The sequence below is a fragment of the Bidens hawaiensis genome, unplaced genomic scaffold (genome assembly GCF_021521415.1).
Source record: "Bidens hawaiensis isolate Kalapana, Puna unplaced genomic scaffold, B.hawaiensis_p1.1 tig00022897_1, whole genome shotgun sequence".
Classification (NCBI taxonomy): Eukaryota; Viridiplantae; Streptophyta; class Magnoliopsida; order Asterales; family Asteraceae; genus Bidens; species Bidens hawaiensis.
In genome coordinates this window covers 277,501-292,190 of record NW_027493583.1, presented here as the reverse complement: position 1 = coordinate 292,190, position 14,690 = coordinate 277,501, and the positions used below count along the sequence as shown (strand labels likewise).

Here is a 14,690-nt window from a genome sequence, read left to right as displayed (position 1 = left end):
AAGTTTTGAGCTAATTAACGAACTGCTGTTCAATCTCTCTCTCAAGCTTCACCTAATATTATACAAACATTACTGATAATATATTGATAATATATACACATACATACAACACTGAATCGATGTTAATTATGAGCTAGATCTAGTACTAATCGAATATTCACAGATCTGAGATCTGTTATTGTTATTGATTGGTATTCCTGGTTCCAACAATTCCGAGGAGAACATAACAAATCTTCAACCTAATAGTGATGTTTCCGATCATTTAATTCCATCAAAAATCCAAAAGAATCATCTGATTGAAAACATCATAGGTCCCATTGAAGCAGGTGTGTCTACCAGAAGTCAGACCGGACACATAAACAGTTGTATGTTTTCTTGTTTCATAGCTTTGGAATTTATCCATTTGAAATTTGATTTAAATTAAATTAAGGGTAGAGGATTTTGGGGGTTATAAATGATACATAGTGCGATACAGTCAAAACAAGGTATTATAGTACAAACCGAATAGATACCTCGGATACAGATAAAATTCTCAACAGATTCTCTATCCTATCTTTTTCCTTTGTTTTCGTTATAGGATAACAAGATGATTAGAAATCCTTTACTTTTTTCAACCCAATCGCTCTTTTGATTTTGGAAATTTTTTTATCAATATACTGTTTCTTATACACATACTTCTCCATTATGGAATGGAGGATGGTAATATTTATGATTCATTAAAAAATCAAGAATACATTCCTGGGAGAAAGCCTTCCCATATTGGGCACTAATATTTTTTTAACGTCTAATTAGATCGGGTAATCATTCAAATTAAGAACGGAAGCTCGTTGCTTTTTCTTTCCCTATAATCAAAATGAAATTAATTGAAGCCATGGGGCCCTATCCATTTCTTAATTCGACCCAACTTAAAATTGACTTCTATTTGCCCCTTTGAATAATTTAAACGAAGGCTTTGTCTTGAGCCGGAAAGAATAAAATATTCTCAGAACTCTTAATTGATACGACATGCTATTTTTGTCATTCATTCCCTTTGAGGATCAGTCGTGGTCTTCCAAACTTTACCGATGGTATGGACGAATCCTTCGCTTCATCTAAATGTGTAAAAGATCCTAGCCGCACTTAAAAGCCGAGTACTCTACCGTTGAGTTAGCAACCCACATAGAAAAAGGATATGTAGATACAATCAGAATAAATAGAATAAAAAAATGATTAAATCAAACCATAAATCTACGTAATCTACGAAAAAATTTCCCGAAAAAGAAATAAATGTAAAAAATGCTGGACTATCCCTTATTTCTAGGTTATCCACTTTTTCAACCAAAAATCCGAGTAGCAACGCTAATCCAATGAACCCATCATTTGAATCAACAGGTAAAAAATCAAACCTAAAACCTATGGGACAGAAATAAATAGAGCTGCTTATCACGATGAATTATATTTGTTCGATACAATATTGTCAATATAAAGGTTAATAAAAGAATACAATGGAAAAAGTACAAGAACTCAAATTGAAAAAAAGGAAAAAAAAAAGACTTGTGTTGGATTGGCACTGAATATGCATATATACTAAAATTTTTAGTTTAGGTGGAGAATAAATAAAGATAAAGTAGAAAAAGGATTTATGCAATCAATAGTGTATTGAATCCATATATAATAAGTCGAATAACGAACTTCGATTCCTTGTTTCTTACTTGGTATTAGAGTTCGAATGAAAACTGCAGGTAATATCAGAATTTTCTATATTTGTAAGGATCCACCAAATAAGGTTTACTTAGAAAAAGATTCTATAAAAGCAATGATAAATAGATACGAAGATAGCAAGAAAATAAGTAGAGCAAGAAAAAAAATAAGGAAATAAAAAAACATAGTATAGAAAAGATATCCAAAATGATATAGAAATCACTATCCTATCCTTAGTTTTTATTTCCTTAATTTAATTGAATTTCATTTGATTAGAGCAAAGTTCCTTAAAAACCTCTGCCTTTTTTAAAATATCCTGAACAGTTCCTGTAGGCTGAGCGCCTTTTTCAAGGAAATAGAGAATAGTGGGAACGTTTAAATAAGTTTGATTCTTGATAGGATCATAAAAACCCACTTTCCGAAGATCTCTTCCTTCTCTTCGGGATCGAACATCAATTGCAACGATTCGATAGACGGCTCATCGGGATAGATGTAGATGAAAAAGAAACCCCCCTAGAACCGTATAAGAAGCTTTCTCCTCGTACGGCTCGAGAAAAAATGATTAGAAGTTTTGTCTATGGATAAAATTATAATAAATAGGAAAGGACTCCATAAAAAAATTAGTCTATAATTTAACTCATAGTCATTTTTTTTTTAGCTTTCTTCCTGAAAAAAAATCATTTGTACTCATAACTCAAGTTCAAGAATTCTAAAATATCTTTAAGATATCTTAAAGATATTAATCTTTTTATTTTTTGAGTGGTCTTTAACCCTCCCTTTTTCGTCTCGTTTAAAATAGATTTGGATTCTGTATTTCGATCCGTGAGACAATTGAAGTGGCGTTTCCTTGTTCTGGAATCCTTTATCTTGGTTTTAAATCATTGGGTTTAGACATTACTTCGGTGCTTCTTAACCCTTTCAAAATGGTAGCAACATACCCCTTTTTGTGATTTCTTTCTATCAAATAATCATACCGATGGTTTATTCGTGCACGATACACCGTGAATCGAAAAGTTTTAGCCGTTCCAACAAAAATTTTTGGATTTTCAAATTTGTTTAAAATTTGCTCGAATCGGATCCTTTCGATTTCTAATTCGAAGATATACTTACGAAGTTGTTCCAATTTATTGATTGGCATTAACCCTAGATCGTTGCCCCTGAGAAATTAATCAATACTTTCTACTCGAGCTCCATCGCAAACTATTTACATTACAATTACAACCCAATAAAAAAAGAAGGGTTCTAGTAGAATAGAAAAACGACGTCGAGCTAAGAGCACCTTCATTCCTATATAAAATGGTGGATGTAAGAATAAGAATCCACAACGGATCGTGTCCTTCAAGTCGCACGTTGCTTTCTACCACATCGTTTTAAACGAAGTTTTACCATAACATTCCTCTAATTTCGAACCAGTATGGAATTGATTCAATTATGGAATCATGAATAGTCATTGGTTCAGTCGGTACAGAGACATAGTTATTTCTCTTTTTTCTTAGCTACAGCTACATAGATAATCAATATTTTTATGAATAAATATTAGCAAGACCCCGGCTTTTTTGTATGAATGGAACATTTTGATATAAATCTCTATCTCAAAAAATGTCTAACAGAAATATCCAGAAATCTAAATAGAGAAATAACATAACTAACAGAAATCACACGAATAAAGAAATTCTAAATAAATAAATTCTATTTGACTCTGCCTCTTCAAGTGACTCAATAAGATAGACTTACTAATTCCAACTTCCCAAAACTTCCCAAAGATTCAATCCATAAAGAATCATTACAAATCTTTATACTTGAAAAAGTTTCTTACTTCTATATCATGATTTGAGCCAAGTTTTACAGTAAAGACTCCATTTGATTATCATAATAAAGATCATTTTTTCTTTTCGAATGGAATTCTCAATGATGTAAAGCAAATAATCTAAATAGATCGAACAATGAAAATAAATATAATTGTTAAATATTTAAAATGAAAATAAATATAATTGTTAAATATTTAAATTTTCATTTTTTAAGTAAGTATGAAAACCTTTTTTCACAAAAATAGAAAGACTTTTTGTCACTGAAATAGGATAACAATACATACCTGATAACAATACATACCTATAGGCTAAGCACTTCCTCTTTTATATGTATTTTCATATTTGAACCTGAGGTTAAGTAATCTTTCTACATCTCATCTTATCTTTATCAAAAGGGTTTAGTTACTTTTGCATGTCATTTGAACTCGATTTAGTTCAGTTTGTGAAAAATTCAGATATGATTCCGAAAAGAATCATTCAAAATAAAAAAAAGAAAGAGGAATACTATTCTATCCAATATTAGACTGTGAAACAGAACCTTGTTGAACAAAAAAGAAGTATTCGGGTACAGGGGATATGCTCTGGGACGGAAGGATTCGAACCTCCGAATAGCGGGAACAAAACCCGTTGCCTTACCGCTTGGCTACGCCCCATTTCTATTTTTATTGGACACTAATACTAATAAAGAATAATATTGGTATTAAATGTTCGTCAATTCCAGTCCAACTATCTATAGAAAACCTTTCTTCTTTATAGAATTTATTATAGATATTATAGATTCGTTGCTAGGATTTTGACATGTGTATATCTAGAATTCAACTTAATTTATTGATCATTACATATAATTCAATTAAGATATTGTATGAAAGTATGATTTCTTCTAGTCTCCTTTGAGAATTGGAGGATTTTTGATTGAGTGGAAAAAGAAGGATTTTTTTGTCTACCTTACTTTCTTCATTTTTCCTTATATCAATAACTCAATCAAAATGCAATTATCTCGACGAAAAAAATGTCTGTTATGCTTAATATCTTTAGTTTGATCTGTCTTAATTCTGCCCTTTATCCGAGTAGTCTTTTCTTCGCCAAATTGCCCGAAGCCTATGCTTTTTTGAATCCAATCGTAGATGTTATGCCAGTAATACCCCTGTTCTTTTTTCTTTTAGCCTTTGTTTGGCAAGCTGCTGTAAGTTTTTGATAAGATCTTTAATAGTATCTTATAGAATTCATGTAGAATTCATGATTTATTCGAGAAAAATGATAACATTTGATAAGATTAAATAAGTCTGACAGTATGAACCTTCAATTCAAACATTAAAATGATCGAATAGCCGTGAGAAATCCGGCTCGCTCCATTTCCCGATTTTAATCCTTTTTCCTTTCCGGCAAAATACCTTATTAGCTTAGGGTCGCTTACAACATCTAATTGGGGGTATGAAAGTGATTTCTGGTAATCAAAAACTCTTTTGAAAAATTTCAACTTCACAACTTCATTTGAATTTCTGAACATTCTTTTCTATTTTAGAATTCATTTCTTGGTGTCAAAATAAGATATGTGATATAAAAATGGAGGATCTATTATCTTTTCTTTTCTCTCGTTTTTCTTTTTCAAAAAATGATCTTGGAGGTTGTGTAATGCTTACTCTCAAACTTTTCGTTTACACAGTAGTAATATTCTTTGTTTCTCTCTTCATCTTTGGATTCCTATCCAATGATCCAGGACGTAATCCTGGACGTGAAGAATAAATTGTTTTTCTTGCTTTATTTTACAATTTTCTTCATATTTTTATTTTCTTTTAGCTATTCCACAAACTTAACTAGAAAAAAAAATAGAAAGTCATCAACGGAAAGAGAGGGATTCGAACCCTCGGTACGAATAACTCGTACAACGGATTAGCAATCCGCCGTTTTCGTCCACTCAGCCATCTCTCCCAATTGAAAAAGATAATTACTATGTTACATTACACATCAAGTAAGGATTAAATTAAGTATTTCTTTCACATTCTTTATCGTTATTATAGAATTAGCAATTCCATTTAGATGCTCGAAAGATCAAAATAGAAAGATAAAAAAAGAAGACCTTCTTGCTTTTATTTTATTCGAAGTGCCTTTTTGGCCTGGCCCGGTCAATACCCAGCCGGGCCTTTTTTTGTTACAAAAAATTCCCTTCATTTTTTTATTTATAGGCAACATACTATAAATAGCCAATTTAGTACCCGTGTAACAATTTCCGTTCTGGGGTTTACATATACTTATCATTTTTGTTATAATGGAAATTGAGAAGGATTTTTGATTCAAAAGAATAAATCAAGAAAAGGATAAATCAAGTATGTATCAATTTGTATTTTCTTATGTCGTTTGGCAAACCAAATTTTAGATTCAAATCCAAGAATCATTGACGAATTCTCAGTCAACGAATATCCCGTTTGTCATAAATTTTGGGTTTTTTGAGTGAAAATACACATTTGATTTTTCAATAGAAAAGTGAGGGGAAGCTTTTTGGCATTGTGTGTTTTGAGATACTATACAATCAATCGAAGGGACAATCAAAAGGGGAAAAGGGTTTTTTTCTAATTTTGATAAGTTTAGTTAGAAAAAGGATTCAAAAGGGGATGCAAGTACAATAAACTAAAATTGAGTAATCCAACAAAAAAGGTAAAAATTTCTCCTATTGTGTATCGTTTTGGCGGCATGGCCGAGTGGTAAGGTGGGGGACTGCAAATCCTTTTTCGCCAGTTCAAATCCGGGTGCCGCCTCAGCAGCAAACGAATCGGAATCTCTTATTCTGTTCTGCTGATATAACTCAACCTAATTTTACCCAGCCAGAACAGAATAAGGGGACTGTTAATACTTGGTTGATTCTAAACATCCGTTCTGGGGATTTTGTAAAAGATTGGAAATCGGAAATCTTTGAATCCAAAATGAAAAGAAAGATTTGATTGTAATGTTTGATTTTAATGGTCGAAGCAAGACTTCCCGATTCCTTTCTACTACTAATGTAATGTCTACTTATTGGGTCTTGATTGGAGATAATTTAACTACTGGTTGGGGGAAGTTCTTTCTATTTCTATACTGTGTAATCTACATATAGAGGCTCGCGAGAATCTCTGAGTGTTCAGGCATTCAATCACTATTAAATTGAGATGGATAATTTATAGAAAAAAACATGAAAAAAATGATTCTTTTTTTTTAACCTCTCGTCAAAAGTATAATATACTATCTCCCAACTCCTTCAGAGAGACAATCGGGAAAGGGTACGGATTAGATCAAATAGGAAAAAGTTTGTAATAGATAGCAATTGATTTATTTTTACTTTGAAGGGCAAGAAAAAAAGGAATGTGCCCTCTTATTTTATTACTAGATGTTCCATTAGTAACATTCCTTTGTAGTTTTGATTTTTTATTTTACTTGTGTTTAGTCTTTCCTGATTATAAATCATATAGAAGTTTTTGAAATGGATTTTTTGATTGGTTCATCAATAGTGTTCGCCCAGAATCCCTTTTTGACTCTGGACCATTTATTCTACTATTATTAGTGAGCAATAATGGAATAATTCTATCATAGAGATAAGGGACATAATTCACATGGATATAGTAAGTCTCGCTTGGGCTGCTTTAATGGTAGTCTTTACATTTTCCCTTTCACTCGTAGTATGGGGAAGAAGTGGACTTTAGAAGCACTCCTAATTTAGTTGAGGAATGAAACGGTATCAATTGTTTTATAGATCGTTCTGCAACGCATTTTTGATTTGAATTGAAATCATTTTCAAATCAAAATATCTTCGTTTCCAAATTCCATTGGATTATAGTGGATCAATATATTCTATAAAAGTAAAACAAAACAATTATTTCAGATTCATCGGAATAAATAGATGTATCAAAGAAATAAAATTGGGTCCTACGTAAATTCCATATATGGATTAATAACTACATATATTGAAGATAGAAGCTAATATAGTATACCAACTTTATTAGAAACAATTTTATACACTACTATAACACTAATAGAGAGTATGATAAGTAAGAATCAATTTCTTACTTACCATACTCTCGGATCTCATAGAATACCGCCGATTATAGCCCGTTGATTTCATTTAAGGCGCAAAACAAAAATAGAATACTTTTCATTTGATTTCTTCAACTATTGATAAGAATTCAGAAGTCAAGTTTCATTTAAAGTAATTAATCATTTTGACTGGTTGTTTTTACGTAAATTATAAGTAGAAAAGCAGTAGGAATTAAAATGAACAGTGCAGTAGCAATAAATGCAAGAATTCCATAATCTCATCGTTTTTTTTTTCAAAATAACTCGGGATTTAATCCCATAGAGATAATAAATCTTTCACCTGTCAATTCAATGAATGCATTACCTATCGATGATCTTGAATCGGATCAATATCATGAATAACAATATCTGAGCTATTAAATTAATTCGTCGTCAAGAATTGAATAGTATAACATACGAACATCTTTTATCCATACTGAATCCAAAATGGGATTCCCGGACCAATCAAAAACCCCTTTACTTTATTTATCCTTCTTTTCTTTATTTTCTATAACCTACCTTCCTTAGGTCTTCCTTATAGAACCATCAAACGAACTCTAACCACCCGCCCTAACTACAAAAACCCAACAAACAATACAAGCGAAGTGGAAAAAGAGAGGAATTAGGTTCTAAATTTTAATGATCTAAATTTCTTTGGAAGACAAATAAGTATGAGAAAGATGAGTCGCGGGAGAAAAGATGGAATATTCTATCAACTTCACTATTTTAGTTATTTATTAGTTTAGGGTTTGTTCTTTCTTCGACAGAATCCTGAAAAAAAGAAGGGAAACCCCTTCGGAATTCAATTATGCTCTTTGTCCCTTCTTTCACAGAAAATCGAGAGGCGAATTGATGTACTTATTGGATCCGTCGGGACTGACGGGGCTCGAACCCGCAACGTCCGCCTTGACAGGGCGGTGCTCTTGCCTATTGAACTACAATCCCAGGGAAATAAGAAGAGATCTAGCAGAAATTTTGGATTCTTTTTTATTCTCTCGTATCAGGTATTTTTTCGTATCAGGTATTTTTTAAGAACAAGAGGGTTCTACCATCTGATAGTAGATTGACAAATTTTTGGGCCGAGCTGGATTTGAACCAGCGTAGACATATTGTCAACGAATTTACAGTCCGTCCCCATTAACCACTCGGGCATCGACCCAACGCCTAATTCATTTTAGACGTTCCATAGTTAACTTCCTTTCGTCTCCTAGGCATATTTGACAAATACATATCACTTTATATAAAATACAAAGTCCCACTGAGTAGACTATTAGAAGGACTTGACAAAGATGGATCACTTGATAGAAAATCCCACTCCTATAGTCTTGAGTATTGGTATACCCCTAGAGGGACTTGAACCCTCGTTTTCTCCGTGAAAGAGAGAGGTCGTAACCACTGGACCATAGGGGCCTTTGGCCACCTTACCTTAATATAACTCAGACCTTTTGGAGATGTGAATCAAACCGAAAAACTCGTTAACTATTCTGGAGGTTAATGGTAATCAAATCAAACTTTACCATTCAATTACAACCTTGAAACTTGATTTCATTGGTCTTTCTCGTCTTTATATCTCTCATTCACAAAGGGTTCTGCGTTGGATCCAAGATCCTTTACTATCCAGTGGATTCAAGGTGCTTTACCAAAATAGTATTTGACCACTTAAATTATATTGCGCCCTAAGTCATACTGTCAATTGACAACAGGACAGGAGGGCAATAAAAGAATAGAGAAGACGGAAATATAGATTAGGTATATCCGCGCGTGTTAATGTTAAGTTAATAAATACAACATTCATACAGTTTTCTGGTATTCAATATTATATTCAAGTAAATTAGAATTTCAATACCGTTATACATTATATTATACATTATAATATAAGAAACTGAATCAGTTTTGATATTTGATATTCCAAAAAAATCCCAAAGCAGAGTAAGCCTAAATGGTAGAATTCTTTTTCTAGGACTGTTTTATAAATTCCGTTCCAGTTGCATCTCTTAAAATAAGTTCAGTATCAATTTTTATTTCACCTATCTCATAGATTCCAGTCAAAGATTCATAGAATCGAAATTCCATCATTGCTAGATCTATAGGATTTTATTTGATATTTGATGGATAATGAGCCAGCCTAAATGGTATTTTTTTTTAGAATTCGATATGGATGAATATAAATAACTTACAATTTCAAAATAATCCGGGATAGACGCAATGTCCACAATACCTGGATTTAATCAGATATAATTTGAAGGATTTTGTAGGTTCATTGATCAGGGTTTGGCAGAGGAGCTTTCTAAGTTTCCAAAACTTGAAGATGCAAATCAAGAAATTGACTTTGAATTATTTTTGGAAAGATATCAATTGGTAGAACCCCTGATAAAGGAAAGAGATGCTGTGTATGAATCACTCACATATTCTTCTGAATTATATGTATCGGCGAGACTCATTTGGAAAAACGATAGGCGTAAGTATATCCAAGAACAAACAATTTTGACTGGAAAGATCCCTCTAATGACTTCTCTGGGAGCTTTTATAGTAAATGGAATCTATAGAATTGTGATCAATCAAATATTGCAAAGTCCCGGTATTTATTACCAGTCAGAATTAAACGATAACGGAATTTCGGTCTATACTGGCACCATAATATCAGATTGGGGAGGAAGATTAGAATTAGAAATTGATAGAAAAGCAAGGATATGGGTTCGCGTGAGTAGGCAACAAAAACTATCTATTCTAGTTCTATTATCAGCAATGGGGTTGAATATAAGAGAAATTCTAGAGAATGTTTGCTATCCTGAACTATTTTTGTCTTTTCTGAATGATAAAAAAAATAGGGTCAAAAGAAAATGCTATTTTGGAATTTTATCAACAATTTGCTTGTGTAGAGGGAGATCCGGTATTTTCTGAATCCTTATCTAAGGATTTACAAAAAAATTCTTTCAACAAAGATGTGAATTGGGAAGGATTGGTCGACGAAATATGAATCGGAGACTAAACCTTGATATACCCCAGAACAATACATTTTTGTTACCGAGAGATATATTGGCAGCCGCGGATCGTTTGATTCGAATCAAATTTGGAATGGGTACACTTGACGATATGAATCATTTGCAAAATAAACGTATTCGTTCTGTAGCGGATCTTTTACAAGAGCAATTTGGGTTGGCCTTAGTTCGTTTAGAAAATATGGCTCGAGGAAACATATATGCAGCACTTAGGCATAACTGGACACCAACTCCTCAGAACTTGGTAAATTCAACTCCATTAACAGATACTTATAAAGTTTTTTTCCGTTTACACCCATTATCTCAAATGGTAAACCCAAATTCAACTCCATGAATCTCAAATCGAGCCAAAGAATGTTGAGATGGCCCTTCAAGAACCTAGTTGGGTTGATGCTATGCATGAAGAACTGAATCAGTTTGATAAGTTAAAGGTATGGAGATTAGTTAAACTGCCGGAAGGAAAGAAAGTTCTTGATACAAGATGGGTTTTTAGAAACAAGCAGGATGACACCGGGGTTATTGTTCGAAATAAGGCACAACTGGTTGGTCGCGGTTTTCATCAGGTTGAAGGGTTAAACTACACAGAAGTCTATGCTCCAGTAGCTAGACTTGAGGAAATTAGAATTTTTCTGGCTTATGCATCATATATGGGGTTCAGTGTATATCAGATGGATGTCAAAACCACATTTTTGTACGGTGAGTTCAAAGAGGAGATTTATGTTGATCAGCCACCAGGTTTCATTGATTCTAAGCAACCAAATCATGTCTATAATTTAGACAAGGCTTTGTACGGGCTACATCAGGCTCCACGGGCGTGGTATGCTACACTGACCGCGCACCTTCTTGATCATGGCTACAAGCGTGGAACGATTGATCAAACCTTGTTCCGAAAAACTGTCGGAAAAGATTTGATTCTGGTCCAGATCAATGTTGATGACATCATCTTTGGATCCACCATTGATGATTTGTGCAAAGAATTTGAGGGTGTAATGAAGAAAATATTTGAAATGAGCTCGTTGGGTGAAATGACAACATTTCTAGGTTTACAGGTTCGCCAAAGTCCGACAGGAATTTTATTGCATCAAGGAAAGTATGTTGAAGATATGCTGGCAAAAGTTGACCTTCAAGATTCCAAGAATGCTAACACTCCAATGGCAGAGAGACCGCTACTGTCATCTGATCCTGAAGGGAGCCCCATAGATCAAACGTATTATCGATCAATGATCGAGTCTCTGATGTATCTAACAGCTAGCCGTCCTGACATCATGTTCGCAGTTTGTCAATGTGTTCGCTTCCAGGCTAACCCTAAACTCTCTCATTTAATTGCTATTAAACGTATTTTTAGATATCTGAGGGACAACCAAAGTTAGGTCTTTGGTATCCCAAACAATCAGAATTTGATCTTTATGCTTTTGCTGATAACAATTATGGTGGAGACGGCATTGACAGGAAATCCACGTCATCCGGTTGTCAATTTCTTGGAAATCGCCTCATCTCATGGAAGTGTAAGAAACAACAAACAATGTCCACCTCAACCGCCGAAGAAGAGTATGTTGCTGCATCCGCTTGCTGCTCTGAGGTTATCTGGATGCAAAATAAGTTGCTGAATTACGGTTTGGAATTTCTTGACACACCTATTTTTTGTGATAATGATGCGGCCATTGCTATTGTGAAAAACCCTGTCCAACATTCTAAAACCAAGCACATCGATATTAAAATTCATTTTATTCGTGACTGTTTCGATCGGAAATTAATTCATCTTGAACAAGTCCACACCGACAACAACGTGGAGGATTTATTTACAAAACCAGTTGGAACAGCAAAATTTAATGTGCTTGTGAGTTTTCTTAAAATGATTCGTTTCGAGGATTGAGTCTTTTTGGGGATAAATTTGTACATATTTGTTTGTTTTTGCACAAACTTAGGGGGAGAAAAATCAAAAAGATAAAAATAGTGTGTGTGCGTTGTCTTTAATAAAAAAAATATTCATTCTCGCTTAAATTATGTCGGTTGCTCAAGTTTGAAGGACATATACTAGTATATTATTAGTCCGGTGTTCTACTTGTAGTTTCACAAGATAGCCATTTACCTTCAACTGAAAGCACCCGGGGCGATTATGATGTGTTTTGCGTTTTGTATTCCTTCACTCTGAGTTGGAAGGACATGTGTTTTCATGCATGTTTGGTCCAGTTAACCACCTATGGTTATAATGGATAGCCATTTACCTGAAGGCTTAAAGTGACCGGGGTACACGTGTGTTTTACTCAACTCCCTGGGAAGTGATATTACTATTCAGTTAACAGCTTTTTAGAAGCTTTAAAATATTTTCAAATGAAAATTGATCCAACCTTTGGAAAGTGATAGATAAATTGTTTATGTGTGCCTAACGGGTGAAGTTATTAAGCTTAAAGGGCTCTAGAACAGTCATTGATGTGTATGGTAGCTTTCCATGATGCGTAAATGTTAAAGTGATATAAACTAAATTTGCTAAACTTAATGTGGAGAGTCATTTTGAAGAAATGTGCATGTCTCCAGACACATCTCTCCGAATGATAAGCAGGATAGTAATTACCCATTCATACACAAGCCCGTTAGTGTTTTGATCACCAAAAATATTGTACCGTCAGGTTATAACTACTATTATTATTAAGGCAAAAGAAAAAAAATTACCTCTTGCTATTAAAGTCATTTCATAATCAAGGCTTAAAGGGTCAAACTAGAACTACAGAGATGGGGGCACACAAGTAAGTCCTGTCATGTCTCGAATGAAAGGCTTGTCAATTTACTGACACTAAGTCCAACGTTCAACCTTAAAACTAAGCCTGTTTTAAATAAAATCTTTTGATCAAGCACTAGGGGGTTGGAGTCAAATTGGGGTGATCTGGGGAAAGCCAAATACGCTTTGAGAAGAGATAGGAGGCATCACAGGTCCATGAGTGATGTCCATCTAAGTTCTATGCCGAACTGAACCTTAATCATATCACTGATGCAATGAAAATCATGCTAAGTTTGGTATACCTGCTATCAACATGTCTCTTATGTCATAATAACGCTGAACATGAATCCTTGTGACAACCTCTTAAACGATATGATTCCATGTTCGGATCTTTTCATAAAAAGGGCGGCAATTTTACTAAGAACTGAAATCTGATCCCGACTTTATAATTCAAGGGAGTTCTTATACATATTTTTATGTATTTATTTTTGGTTTATTATATTTTATTTTGCTTTGTCCTGCCTAATTTTTATTTTTCTCGAAATTACTCTCCTCGAAACGTTCGTGTAAGTTAAGCTTATTTTTAATCTTGGGCTTTTGGGTCACTCTATTGTTGGTCATGATCCTGTTTTGGGCCGCCCATTGTGCTCGGCCAGCTTTAAGCCCACTAAGGGTTTTTGGCCCGCTTTGTTTTTGGTATAAATTATCTCAAGTTGTAATTAACAATTATTGCCTTCATTTGATTAAAAAAAGGGAACTTATCTTTTCTCTCAAAGTCTTCTAGCCGAAATCTAAACCCTTGTCACTAATCATCTTTCAGTATGTTCCTAGTTGTTTAGTAGGTAATCAACAAGATCATATGGAGCCAATGTACCAACAGATGCATATTTGATGACTGCCATGAACTGATTTCATGGGTGGTTTGGTGAATTAAGATTGATCTTATGAGTAAAAAAAAGTTTTGATGGACTTATTAATGTTTAACTAAGGGTTTTCGGTTGATTAATTGAGAGTTGTTGCAGGTTCAATGGATGTTTTTGGGGATCTTGGTGGGTTGATGACGATTACATGTTTCCCAAGGTGGAATCCGAGGGGTTCTCTGTACCCAGCTGTCAAGAAGTTCTCGGTTGACTCTCATTGACCGAGAACCTCTTATATTGACAGAAAACTTCATTCTCGGTCAAGTCTTGACCGAGAACCCCTGTTCTCGGTTAAATTTCTTTGACTTGTGTTGACCGATAACCATTTTGTTGACCGAGAACTCACCCGTTTGACCGAGATCCCTCCTGCTGGGCTTAATACACACTAACTGGGCCCAAACATACACAGTATTGTGTATTTGGGCCAATTAATGTATTTTTGGGGCGTCACATGTGTTTTTTTTTCTTTGGCCCTGTCTCAGTTTAATAACTCAAGTTCTTTACTAATTATGGACAAATTGTTAAA

At 33.9% G+C, this 14,690-nt stretch overlaps 3 non-coding genes across 3 annotated transcripts; all 3 read right to left on the bottom strand.

Annotated features, from left to right (window-relative positions):
* Positions 1–5,329: 5,329 nt before the first annotated feature.
* Positions 5,330–5,417, bottom strand: TRNAS-GCU (transfer RNA serine (anticodon GCU)). Its single transcript has one exon. It is a non-coding gene; the product is annotated as a tRNA-Ser (tRNA).
* Positions 5,418–8,604: 3,187 nt separating this feature from the next.
* TRNAY-GUA (transfer RNA tyrosine (anticodon GUA)) lies at positions 8,605–8,688 on the bottom strand. The gene has a single exon. It is a non-coding gene; the product is annotated as a tRNA-Tyr (tRNA).
* Positions 8,689–8,867: 179 nt separating this feature from the next.
* On the bottom strand, positions 8,868–8,939 carry TRNAE-UUC (transfer RNA glutamic acid (anticodon UUC)). Its single transcript has one exon. It is a non-coding gene; the product is annotated as a tRNA-Glu (tRNA).
* Between the last annotated feature and the right edge of the window lie 5,751 nt (positions 8,940–14,690).